We start from the raw sequence: 13,143 nt of genomic DNA, 5'->3' as shown, positions 1-13,143 counted from the left end.
CCTCAAGGTTGACGATTGCATGTTTTTATACCGGGCAATAACCTTATCACAAAGTTACCCAAGTCCGACGTCACGCCCCAAACTTGGGGGCGCGACCGGCGCTCAACTGACTGAACCCGGCCGAGAAAGCCTGTTAGATTTCCTTCTACCCAAACTCATCCATGAATAAAGAGGAGATGCACTCCATTAATCAAATAACGAAAAGATTTCATTAACAACTCCCATTTCATTTTCATTAGTAACTTCATACATGATTTCTAAAATATTACAAGTATATAGATATAATGAAAAATATGTTTACCAAATACCAACATTTTTAGTTTAATTCCCAACATCATACACCACCCACAATCTATCTACGAAGCCTCTAAGTACAACAAAACAGTAGTATGGAAGTGCCGACAACAAGGCTCGTGCTATACCTCAAGACACAAAGTGTAACATCAAGTGACATTGGGCCCAGAATAGAGTAGAGCTCACCAAAACCTGCCGAATAAAGAGTGACTGCTATTGAGGACCAAAGTTGCCCACTGATGAACCACCTGTATCCATTGAGGATGCAGCGCCCCCGGCAAGAGGGACGTTCATATGGAATAGTACTAGTATGTAAAGCTAACTATTCACTTTTCAAAATAGAATGCCAATATAAGAAAGGAAAAATCATAGAAACAGCAAGTCACAATCAATGATATCCAAATGCCAAGTTAAAACATAAAACTTTCCAAAATACGAAGATAATATATATATATATATATATATATATATTGGTTGGGAAATCCTTTGCACCGATATACCACTGTTCACAATACCATCATTCACAATACCAATACCACCGTACTTTTATCACGGAGTCTGATCACGACCCGGTCGGCTAGGCCATCTCATCTGAAATATCAACCACAATCACAATTTCAATTATAATTTCCAACACAATCACCACCATGTGTGTGGCATGGTATCCAATCACGACCTGATCGGCTAGGCCATCTCACCATTATGTCATGTGAATCGACATCACCCTTTTCTATCAATCATCTCATCCCAATTAAGGGAAATAATTTTATCACATCAATCTCATCCCAAATAAGGGGAATAATTTTATCACATCAATCTCATCCCAAATAAGGGAAATGATCACAATCCACTCCTACACCGGCACATGTAGTTTCGGGGTTAGATTATTTCAAACTACCCTTCCTCGGTGACTATCAATACTCCCAAAAATATTTTTGATTTGCATACAAAGGAATCAACAATACAAATGCATTTACCTCATAACCTTTCACACCATTTATAGCCTCATTGGCATTTTCATCCTCTTACAACACCATTATTTCATTGGCTTTCTTGGCTATACATATGATTCTTCATTCATGGCACAATGGCCGTATTTCATATTTCACACTTTCATTTCTTCCCTTTCATGGATCATCATCATAAATATCAACAAATAAAATATTCCAAAAATCACAACTTTAGGTTCATTAGTAATGAATGCTTTAAATACAATGGATTCCTTTCCAAGAAATAGAGTAAAATGATTAGCAATCGAAGCACAAATTAAAATTATAAACAAGTAACACACCATTTATTCTTGAAATACTTTTCCCCAAAAAGGGCAAGACACTATTTTCACTCACGAATGTGTAAGAATGCAAAACACATTGAAAATACTCATAAAATATAGTATTAGTTAAAACAGCCACATTGAGACATTACTTGAGGACGTAAGATTTTAGGAAAATCTACTTTTGAAGCAATTTTGGAATAGTTGAATCAAGGCTCATTTTATAATCTTTCTCACATTATTTCATTTCATTGGAACCATTGGCCATAAGTATAACTTTCACTCTTGGCACGTTGGCCACACTTTTTATCCCCACTTTACTTATTTTACTTCCAACCATCTTTATAGATTATCAACAATAAGACATATCCAATCAAGACTTTAGGTACACATATGAGCAATTAAGAGTCTTAAGCATATTGGGATTTTCTCACATAATTTAGCATCATAACCTTATTTGGAAACATGACTCAAAGACATAGCATTTTAATACACATATCATTCTTGAACACATTCCCAAAGGATAACATAATGTGATGGGAACATTCGGAACATGTTTTGAATACATAATTCTCGACACTTTGCATATTCGGGAAAATCGAATTTAAAGGGAATAACTCGAGACATGAGAATAAGGAACTTGAGCCAACCATACTTGAAACTTACGGGAAGATCATGGAATTCCTTTCTAAAAGAGTAGTTTAGCCAACATACCTCAATTGAGCTTCCTTAAACTCTAAAATAATCCAGAATTCTTAGAAACTTCAATCTATTCTAGAAATATAACAAATTAAACCAAAATTAGGAGGATGATCATGGTTAAAGCTCATTTGAGTATTTTATCAAATACTAGGTGTACATTAATGTTTCAAGGTACTCCTATGGTGGATTCCATTATCCCAAACCCATTATCTACCATTCTTAGCTCAACAATCTTCTTACACCCGTTGATAAAACATGCAGGCAAGATGAACAACTCCCATGCCCAAATATTACCTTAATAAGTACCCAATTCTAGATAAAATTCAAGATTGAGGGTTAGGGTGTAGATTCTTACCTTTAGGATGAAGACCTTGTGGGGTTTCCTTGTTAATCTTTCAAGATTTGAGCAAGAATTGAAGAACAATTGTTGAGGAACACTTTCCCACTCTAGGGCACTCTCTCACTCTAAAAATATCAGGTTTTAACTCAAGAAATGACTTAACCCCTCTCTCTACCCGGCCTTGGGGGTATTTAATGGGCTCTTACGTGTGCGATCGGGCACCTGGTCGCGCATCTGGTTGCACACCTGAGGCAGAATACCCTCTAATATGCGCGGCCGCGCATATGGTATTGGTTAGGTAAAATGACCATAACTTTCTGTAAATTTATCCAAATGACGAACGGTTTGATGCGTTGGAAATTAGTCTCAAAGGGATTTAATTTTATAGGTAGATCACCTCCTGAATCTTTATATTTTTGTAGAAGCATGCGTTTGAAGTAGTATATTGTGCGAATTGAGTCATCCTTTCCACTTAATGTATCCAACTTGTTCCACACAAATTCTTGCCATTCACAAAACTCCTTAGTATTTTCCAACACACCTTAAACACATATTTTCATTTCAAAATGATGTGGTTCTATCCCATGGGTCTTCTTTAATATTCAAATACGTTATTCCCAAATACTGCTGGCGCACTTTAAAATCTTAAATCATTAGGAAATATTTAACGACGCCTTATTTTCTCCCCCGCTTAGGATCATTCGTTCTTGAATGAGGGTCAAAATTCATCATTAGCACCCAATGTGACTCAGTTGCTATAACATACACCAGCAATTCCAAATTTTTGACTAACTCCCTAAATTTCCTAAATTTTTGCCAAAGTCTCCCCTGTAATTGGGGCCTATCCGCCTGCTAGAGAATCCCAAACATAAGTGGTATCTAGACATGAGTTGCACATATTTAAATCATAACAAATAACAAGGAACATTTTGAACCACAACTATTTGGTTATACAGGCAAGAGAGAATACTTCCTTTACTTTGACGGAGGCAGATCTCAATTTCCGGACTTATCTAACAAATATGACAACTAGGTACCTCTAATAAGCCAATTACCCATTAACTTCACCTTCAATAGTTTCCACCGGAACGATAGGCAAAGGATTTCCAGCAACCTTCGGAAACCTAGATACATGATACATCGGGTGCATGGAGGACAACGATGGGAAAATATCATACTCATAGTTTGGCCTATTTCCTGCAATATTCCATAAGGCCTAATGTGACTACACATACTTTACCCTCCTTAATAATTCACCCAATATATTCATAGAGAAAATCTTGAGAATAACCCGTTCACTTTCTTCAACTCTAAATCCCTACACTGAACACCCAAACTAAACCTTTGGCGACCTCCAACAATTACTCTAAGATGTGCTAGCTTGAATATTACCATAAAAATTCCTATCCAATATATTTGATCATGGGATAGGTTATTATAAATAGGAACAACAAGGTCCGAGATTGGGATGGAATTTTTCAAGAATCCATTAACGTGCTGAGCTGGGCATTCTAGGAGGTTATATCCTAAGATACATGAAGATTACTACCAATAATGCTAACATGGTTAGTCATTGTGATGACATCATTAATTCGACAAATGATGCATAGAGTTTCCTAGTAGTCATTGATAATATAGGGACCATGTTCATGATTCTGAGATTTAAAAGAAATAAGTCATTTAGACATGTGATATATGGGAGGCATGGTTGGGAGGATAAAGACATTAGAGTTAGTTATTCTTGGAAGACTAAGAGTCATGAAAAGGACAACAACAATTGTTTCATTCTATATGTGCCTTGTTCGGCAATAGTAGGCCTCAAAGAGAAAGAGCCAAGTATGTGACACCAGTTGCCTCTTGGAATATAGGGAAAATCAGTTTAACTCGAAATGAGAATATTCTAGCACCCTGAATGTGATATGGGTTTCAAAATACATGTAGTTGCATTACACTCCTAACATTAACTAACACAAGGAATAGATATGCCACAAGCCCATTAGGATGAAAAAATAAGTTGAACACTTGTGAGATTTTTATCATTCTCACAGCCTAACCCTTCACAATTGTTGATCCTATATGAGAGGACTAGAGATACAACAAACTTGTCTTTCAAATCAATATGCTTATCATATGTGCCAGAATCTGAAACATCCACCTGAAGTGGGGAGGAAAAGTTGTTGTAAGGTTGCTTAGCTTTTAACCACAGACCAGTGAAACCATGTAGCTAGGACATCTTAATATTTGGATGAAATCATGTATTGGTTAGAGAGAATTTACACTTTGCTATGAGCTAGACATGTCTCTGCCATTATAACTCTCAAGACGCAATACCAGGCCACTTTATGGGAAACTACAATACTAGGAACAAAGTGAGCTACTTACTGCAGAATGATCTAAGTGGACATGAAAGTCATACTGAGATGGGCAAACAAAAAGATCTTCTTGTGATAAATTTGTAAAAATCTCAAATTTCCCAGAAACTTTTATGCGGACAAGTGACCCCTTTTAATTGACAGGTACACATATGATATGTGCTGAGATATGCTCTCATATTACTAGACAGTGAATAAAATTCATGATATTATTCACAAAGGAGTGAAGTGATTGTTCAAACCATAGGAGCCACATACACTAGAGAGAAAAGGAGTGGCTCAAGAAGGATCTCAATACTAGGCCGCTATACATTAGATTTGATACCACATAGGTAAACTTTATGACGGTACATGCATAAGCATAAGTGAGCAGATATTATCCATTTGAATCAAAAGGTTTTTGTAAGAAATTCATCAGGTATAGTCCATTGTTGAGAATTTAGGGAAGCAATGGGAAGTATTAACCTAGGGTTATAACTCATTCCTAGGAAATCATTATAGAGCTGAATTCCTTAAGAGGTTGTAAATAAGAGAATTTGTGATAGAGTGGCTTTATGAATAATGCGTCTCATTTAGAAAGTAAGTACATGTAATGTTTTGTGATTCAGCATCTTGTTAAGACCGTCTTTATGAAGGCTATTCAATATGGATGTACACATACAACAAGGAAAAATTATGCGTGTTCATAATGATGCATTAAGGAGTGACTTACTTGATGACTTTAGATTGACGGGGCAGTGCCTTAACTGAAGCCCCTCGACTCCATATCCATAACATACATTGGTACCATAGTGACATACCCCTGAAAGACATCTCTTACACTTCGCCATAATGAGGATGAGGTATGTTAAACTGACTTGCCCCACCGACCTGATATTTACCCTTTTTCTATACATCATAAGAATTCCCCCTATTCTTCCTCCAGGACCCCATGATGGGATTAACAATCTCTGCAACAACTCGTTGTATGGACTTTTGGAATTGCCCAAATCTACCACACCTAACATGCTTATGAGCATACTCACAACATGACGCAAAATGTTTCCGCCCGCATATCGGGCAGACCGGGATGGGTTTATCCAACTAAATGAATTTGTTCTTCTTGTTCCCCCTCTTTCCACAACCATAATATATTTCAAGAATCATCCAACATAAACCCGAGTGGCTCTTCTTTCATATCAAACATTTCGGCTTATTGATGCCAATAATCCTCTTTCATATCTTAGGTTCTCTCACCACATAATCTAGTGGCGCGGTAACATTAATAGGAACAAGGACACTTCCCCTAGCAACTTGTTCTTTCATTCCCTCCTTGCTTCCTTGAACCCGTGGGTTACTCATATGGAAAATGAGACATGACGAGGAATTTAGCTTCCTATCTTGAGCTCTATTGCACGATCTGGAGTATCAAAGAAGTGTGAAATTTCTAAATGCCCAAGTAGCCTCCTCATTATAGATGTGGTCGACAACACAGCGATAAGAAGGACTCTACTAGACACGGCTCCGAGACATCCTACGACACTTTAAAACCTTAGGCTCTGATACCAAGTTTGTTATGCCCCAAACTCGGGGAGCGCGACCGGCGCTCAACCGAATGAACCCGTCCGAGCAAGCCTGTTAGATTTTCTTCTACCCAAACTCATCCATGAATAAAGAGGAGTTGCACTCCATTAATCAAACACTGAAAAGATTTCATTAACAACTCTCATTTCATTTCCTTTAGTAGTTTCATTCATAATTTCCAAAATATTACAAGTTTATAGGTATAATGAAAAATATGTTTGCCAAATACCAACATTTCTAGTTTAATTACCAACATCATACACAACCCATAACCTCTTTACGGAGCCTCTAAGTACAACAAAAGAGTAGTATAAAAGTGCCGGCAACAAGGCCCCGGCTATACCTCAAGACACAAAGTGTAATATCAAGTGACATCAGGCCCGGAATAGAGTAGGGCTCACCAAAACCTGCTGAATAGAGAGTGACTGCTAACGAGGACCAAAGTTGCCCGCGAATGAACCACCTGCATCCATTGAAGATGCAGCGCGCCCGGCAAAAGGCACGTTAGTACATATGGAATATTACTAGTATATAAAGCTAACTGTCCACTTTTCAAAATAGAATGCCAATTTAAGAAAGGGAAAATCATAGAAACAACAAGTCACAATTAATGATATCCAAATGCCAAGTTCAAACATAATAATTTCAAAAATACGAATATATATATATATTTATGGTTGGGAGATCTTTAGTACCGATATACCACTGTTCACATTACAATCATTCACAATACCAATACCATCGTACTTTTAGCACGGAGTCCGATATATATATATATATATATATATATATATATATATATATATATATATATATTTGTGGTTGGGAGATCTTTAGCACCGATATACCACTGTTCACAATACAATCATTCACAATACCAATACCATCGTACTTTTAGCACGGAGTCCGATCACGACCCGATCGGCTAGGTTATCTCATCTAAGACATCAACCACAATCACAATTTCAATTACAATTTCTAGTACAATCACCGCCATGTGTGCGGCATGGCGTCCGATCTAGACCCGATCGACTAGGCCAACTCACCACAATGCCATGTGGATTGACATCATCCTTTTCTATCAATTATCTCATCCCAATTAAGGGGAATAATTTTATCACTTCAATCTCATCCCAAATAATGGGAATGATCCCAATCCACTCCTACACCGGCACATGTAGTTTCGAGTCTAGGTTATTTCAACCTACCCTTCCTCGGTGACTATCAATACTCCCAAAAAATATTTTTGATTTGCATACAAAGGAAACAACAATACAAATGCATTTACCTCATAACCTTTCACACCATTTATAGCCTCATTGGCATTTTCATCCTCTTATAACATCATTATTCCATTGGCTCTCTTGGCCATACATATGATTCTTCATTCATGGCACAATGACTGTATTTCATATTCCACACTTTCATTTCTTCCCTTTCAGGGATCATCATGATAAATATCAACAAATAAAATATTCCAAAAATCACAATTTTAGGTTCATTAGTAATGAATGCTTTAAATACAATGGATTCCTTTCCAAGAAATGGAGTAAAATGATTCACAATCGAAGCACAAGTTAAAATCATAAACAAGTAACACACCATTTATTCTTGAAATACTTTTCCCCAAAAACGGCAATACACTATTTCCACTCACGAATGTGTAAGAATTCAAAACACATTGAAACTACTCATAAAACATAGCATTAGTTAAAACAGTCACATTGGGACATGACTTGAGGACATAAGCTTTTAGGAAAATCTACTTTTGAAGCGATTTTGGAATAGTTGAATCAAGGCTCATTTCATAATCATTCTCACATCATTTCATTTCATTGGCATCATTGGCCACAAGTATAACTTTCACTCTTGGCACGCTGGCCACACTTTATATCCCCAATTCACTTATTTCACTTCCAAACATCTTTATAGATTATCAATAATAAGACATCTCCAATCAAGACTTTCGGTACACATATGAGCAATTAAGAGTCTTAAGCATATTGGGATTTTCTCACACAATTCGTTTAAACACGACTCAAAGACATAGCATTTTAATACACATATCATTCTTGAGCACATTCGCAAAGGATAACATAATATGATAGGAACATTCGAAATATGTTTTGAATACATAATTCTCGACACTTTGCATATTCGGGACAATCGAATATATAGGGAATAACTCGAAATATGTTAATAAGGAACTTGAGCCAACCATACGTTAAACTTACGGAAAGATCATGAAATTTATTTCTAATAGAGTAGTTTAGCCAACATACCTCAATTGAGCTTTCTTAAACTCTAAAATGTTCCGGAATTCGTAACAACTTCAATCTATTTTAGAAATATAAAAAAAATAAACCAAAATTAGGAGGATGATTATGGTTCTAGCTCATTTGAGCATTTTATCAAACACTAGGTGTGCATTAAGGTTTAAAGGTCCTCCTATGGTGGATTCCATCATTCTAAGCCCATTATCTACCATTCTTAGCTCAACAATCTTCTTACACCCTTTGATAACACATGCATGCAAGATGAACATCTCCCATGCCCGAAATTCATCTTAGTAATTACTCAATTCTAGATAAAATTCGAGATTGAGGGTTAGGGTGTAGAATCTTACCTTTAGGATGAAGACCTTGTGCGTTTTCCTTGTTAATCTTCCAAGATTTGAGCAAGAATTCAAGAACAATTGCTGAGGAATACTTTCCCACTCTAGGGCACTCTCTCACTCTAAAAATATCAGGTTTTAGATCAAGAAATAACTTAACCCCTCTCTCTACCCCGCCTTGTGTGTATTTAATGGGCTCCTACGTGCGCGATCGCGCACCTGGTCGCGCACCTGAGGCAGAATACCCTCTAATATGTGTGGTCGCACATCTGGTCGCGTATATGGCATAGGTCCGGTAAAATGGCCTTAGCTTTTTGTAGAAATATCCAAATGATGAACGGTTTAATGCGTTGGAAACTAGACTCAAATGGCTTTAATTTATTAGGTAGATCACCTCCTAAGTTTTTATAGTTTGGTAGAAGCATGCGTTTGAAATAAGATATTGTGCGAATTGAGACATTCTTTCCACTTAATGTATCCAACTTGTTCCACACCAATTCTTGCCATTCACAAAACTCCTTAGTATATTCTAACACACCTTAAACACATACTTTAATTTCAAAATGATGTGGTTCTATCCCATGAGTCTCCTTTAATACTCAAATATGTTATTCCCAAATACCGCTGGCGCACTTTAAAATCTTAAATCATTAGGAATTTTTTAACGGGGCCTTACATCTGAGATCGTTGGAAGAGGACTGCTAAACATGATAAGAGTTGTTATCCAAAAATATATGCTTGCATATATTAGAGAGAAGAGTCCCAAGAATTGTGGAGTCCTTCGACCAGTAGGAGTCCTATCAAACGAGAAGCTGATTACGCATATGACTCCTAAAAGATCTCGGAGTCCAGGGAAGTTAAATATTATCTTTTTGGACTGCTGAAATCATCATTTTGTACATCAAATGAAGAACTACATTTTATATACTCAAGTCGAGTACCAGTGTTTGTGTTCTTCTTGAGTCAGACTAGTAAATATATTTTAGGAAATCGAGTTGTAATCAAAGTGTCATATACAATCAGTAAGTTGGAGTGAGTGTTTGATTTTGCAAGTTAGAGTAACTTGTAAGTCAAATAGTTGAAGGAGAAGAACTGGAGAGTATTGAGTTATAGATTTATAATCGATACATTTGGCTCATTATTTTAGTGAAGTTGAAGGTAAAATACTACGTGGTAGGTCGTGGTTTTTGTACCTTTGAGCCGGGTGATTTTTCACGTAAAATTCTTTACTTTACTATTTATTTTTGCTTACTCTTAAGGAGTAAGGTAACGAACCAAGTTCTATAGTAATCGATAAAGGCGCTCAAACTAACATTGTTAGACGTCCAAAATATGAATATATTTAATTATGTTTTACATCATCTATAAAATCTTTGTTATTCAAGTCAAAATACATCGATGGCCTTTTAAACATGACAATAATTTCCATTTAGGTAGTTAACTTGCACGACAAGAGGGGTTGCTCTAGTGGTAAGCAACCTCCACTTCCAACCAAGAGGTTGTGAGTTCGAGTCACCCCAAGAGCAAGGTGGGGAGTTCTTGGAGGGAAGGATGCCGAGGGTCTATCGGAAACAACCTCTCTACCCCTAGGGTGTAGTAGTTAACTTGCATGGGATTGGACCTATTGAGCACATTAATTATTAAATGTGAGTTTATTTTAATATGATCGTACAAATGTGAATATCATGTATCCTACGCCTCTTTTCTTAAAGGAAGACAAGAAGAAAATATTATTTAAACGAAAATATTGGACATAAAGGAGAATCTAAATATATATATATATAATTGAGGGGCTTTGGGTAGGTGATGTGGCATGTCTTACAAACAAGGAATCCTATTTATCTTTTTACAGGATTTTTTTGACGTTTTCTCCTAATTGGTGTAAAATTACAACTACATCTTATACATATCGGAAGGTGCGACTTTCTCGACAAGCGGCATAATATCTCTGTCAAGTGGAAAGAAATCTCCATGTGGAGAACAACAACAAGGTTCCACCTTTTCGATTTTTCCTGTTTCCCCTCCAAGACACTTTCTTTTTCCCCTTCGATATATTCTACTTTCCTCAACTAATGAATTCCGCCAAAAGAACAAAGAAAAGGAAGTAAAAGAGGGGAAATATTAAACCATCGGTTTCTAAGAGTTTTCTCTTCTACTATATAAAATTTTTATTATTTAATTTTGATTTTGTAACATATATGAGTTCCAATAGTACAAAATACAGTAAACCGGGTGACATTTGCTTTTGATACAATTGAGTAGGTAGATGAAACAAGGTTAACAATTTGATCCATTGTGCTTGAGAATATAATTGGCTTTTGAACATTGAGAATTGTGCATAATTGTTATCTTATTGTTTTAAAAAAAAAACAAAATTGTTTTTTCTTTTCTAATTTTTGGTGATTTTGAAGCTTGAGAATAGAACTAATCTTAAAACACTGAGAAATGTATAGAATTATTACTATTTAGAAACTAAAGAAGAGAACAAAATCTTAGTTTATCTTCATTTTGCTCTTCTGATTTTTTGTTCCTCTTCTTGATAAGCAGAAAATGTAGATGACATTAAGTACGTCCCCAAATTTTGAAGATTATTTACCGAAGACTACATGTAATCTTTTTTTATTAGTTAATGATCGAGAATTATTTGCTTCAGTTTTGCGCATGCCATAGAATTTGATGTTATGTTTGAAAAAAGTTATCATTTTTCTCTATGAGTATGTACTCGTGCGTGTTTAGATTTGTGTTGAATTTACGTATGACTTTTACTTAAATTGATACTATTAGTTTTGAATTTAGCCAAATATACGTGAGTACATGACCATAAAAATTTTGAACAGTGTTAAAATATGCTAAAATGACTTAATTTCTCTATAGATGGATTAGATAAATTCAATATTGTACATAGCTAATAAATGATTGAATTTCTTTGTAGATGTTGGATGAACTCAATATTGTTATAAATCATAAACTCAAGCTTGTACTTATTTAATTGTGCTGTACTCCGGCTTTTGCATTTTACAAGTGTAAGTTTAATTTATTGTTTAAAAGGGATTTGAAATCCTGGTCTGGATATATAATTTCTATAATATAGTTCTTCAACTTAATTTCTAATGAATGGTTATAGGAGGTGGAATTGATATTTGGGATGCAATTCGTGATAACAAGAGCAACAAAATAATTTTAGGGCATCTACTTCTTGATTGTGGGGAAGAACAAGGAAGCTGAAAATATCATTGCTGGTGTAACTATTACACTTGGTTGCATACTTCCATATACAGTATACTAGCTCGGTTTGTTGCCTAAAAAGACTTTTTGCTGCTAACTAAAAAAGTATATATTTCATTTGTATAACTTTACTCTCAATGTACAAAAGAAAGAAATAAATACTTTTATTTGTATGGTAATTAGTAGTTTAGTGATGAAATTTACCTTTTAAAAATCCTTACAAGTATCAAGGACCCCATGTCAACAATGAAACTTAGCTTCGCATGAGCTATTTTTACTTACGATGTCTCAATTAATGATTTCAGAAAGATCAACTATACTATCTCAGAAAAGCTTCTTTAAGGAATTTATGTAGGATGCATTATATTTGCACTATGATAAATGAAAATACCTACTTATCATATAAATCACACATTTGTACATATATACGCTCACACCTTCCCCCTCCCACACAAACACACATAAATATCTTGAAAAGACTTTCTTTTTTTAACATGAAAAAGTTATTTCTTCTATATATATTGACTAAAGTTATGAAAAGTATATTTCTAAATTTAACAAAATAATTGACTAGTAAGTTAATAATTGAAAGGATAAAGTGACATGGTCTTTCTAAAGTCCTTGCTTAGTTGGCATATTTTGAGAAATGCCGTGAAAATGTCTATAATATGGTAAGCACCCTCCTCCAACCAAGAGGTTGTGAGTTCGAGTCACCCCAAGAGCAAGGTGGAGAGTTCTTGGAGGGAAGAATGTTGAGGGT

The 13,143-nt window shown here is 35.6% G+C and overlaps 1 long non-coding RNA gene across 1 annotated transcript; it reads left to right on the top strand.

The window, feature by feature from the left end:
* Positions 1-11,575: 11,575 nt before the first annotated feature.
* LOC117278182 (uncharacterized) lies at positions 11,576-12,546 on the top strand. Its single transcript, XR_011411369.1, has 2 exons — positions 11,576-11,766; positions 12,283-12,546. It is a non-coding gene; the product is annotated as an uncharacterized lncRNA (long non-coding RNA).
* Positions 12,547-13,143: the final 597 nt, after the last annotated feature.

The sequence above is a fragment of the Nicotiana tomentosiformis genome, chromosome 9 (assembly GCF_000390325.3).
Source record: "Nicotiana tomentosiformis chromosome 9, ASM39032v3, whole genome shotgun sequence".
Taxonomy (NCBI): Eukaryota; Viridiplantae; Streptophyta; class Magnoliopsida; order Solanales; family Solanaceae; genus Nicotiana; species Nicotiana tomentosiformis.
Note: the sequence above shows the minus strand (reverse complement) of the source record. Positions and strands in the feature narration are given on the sequence as shown.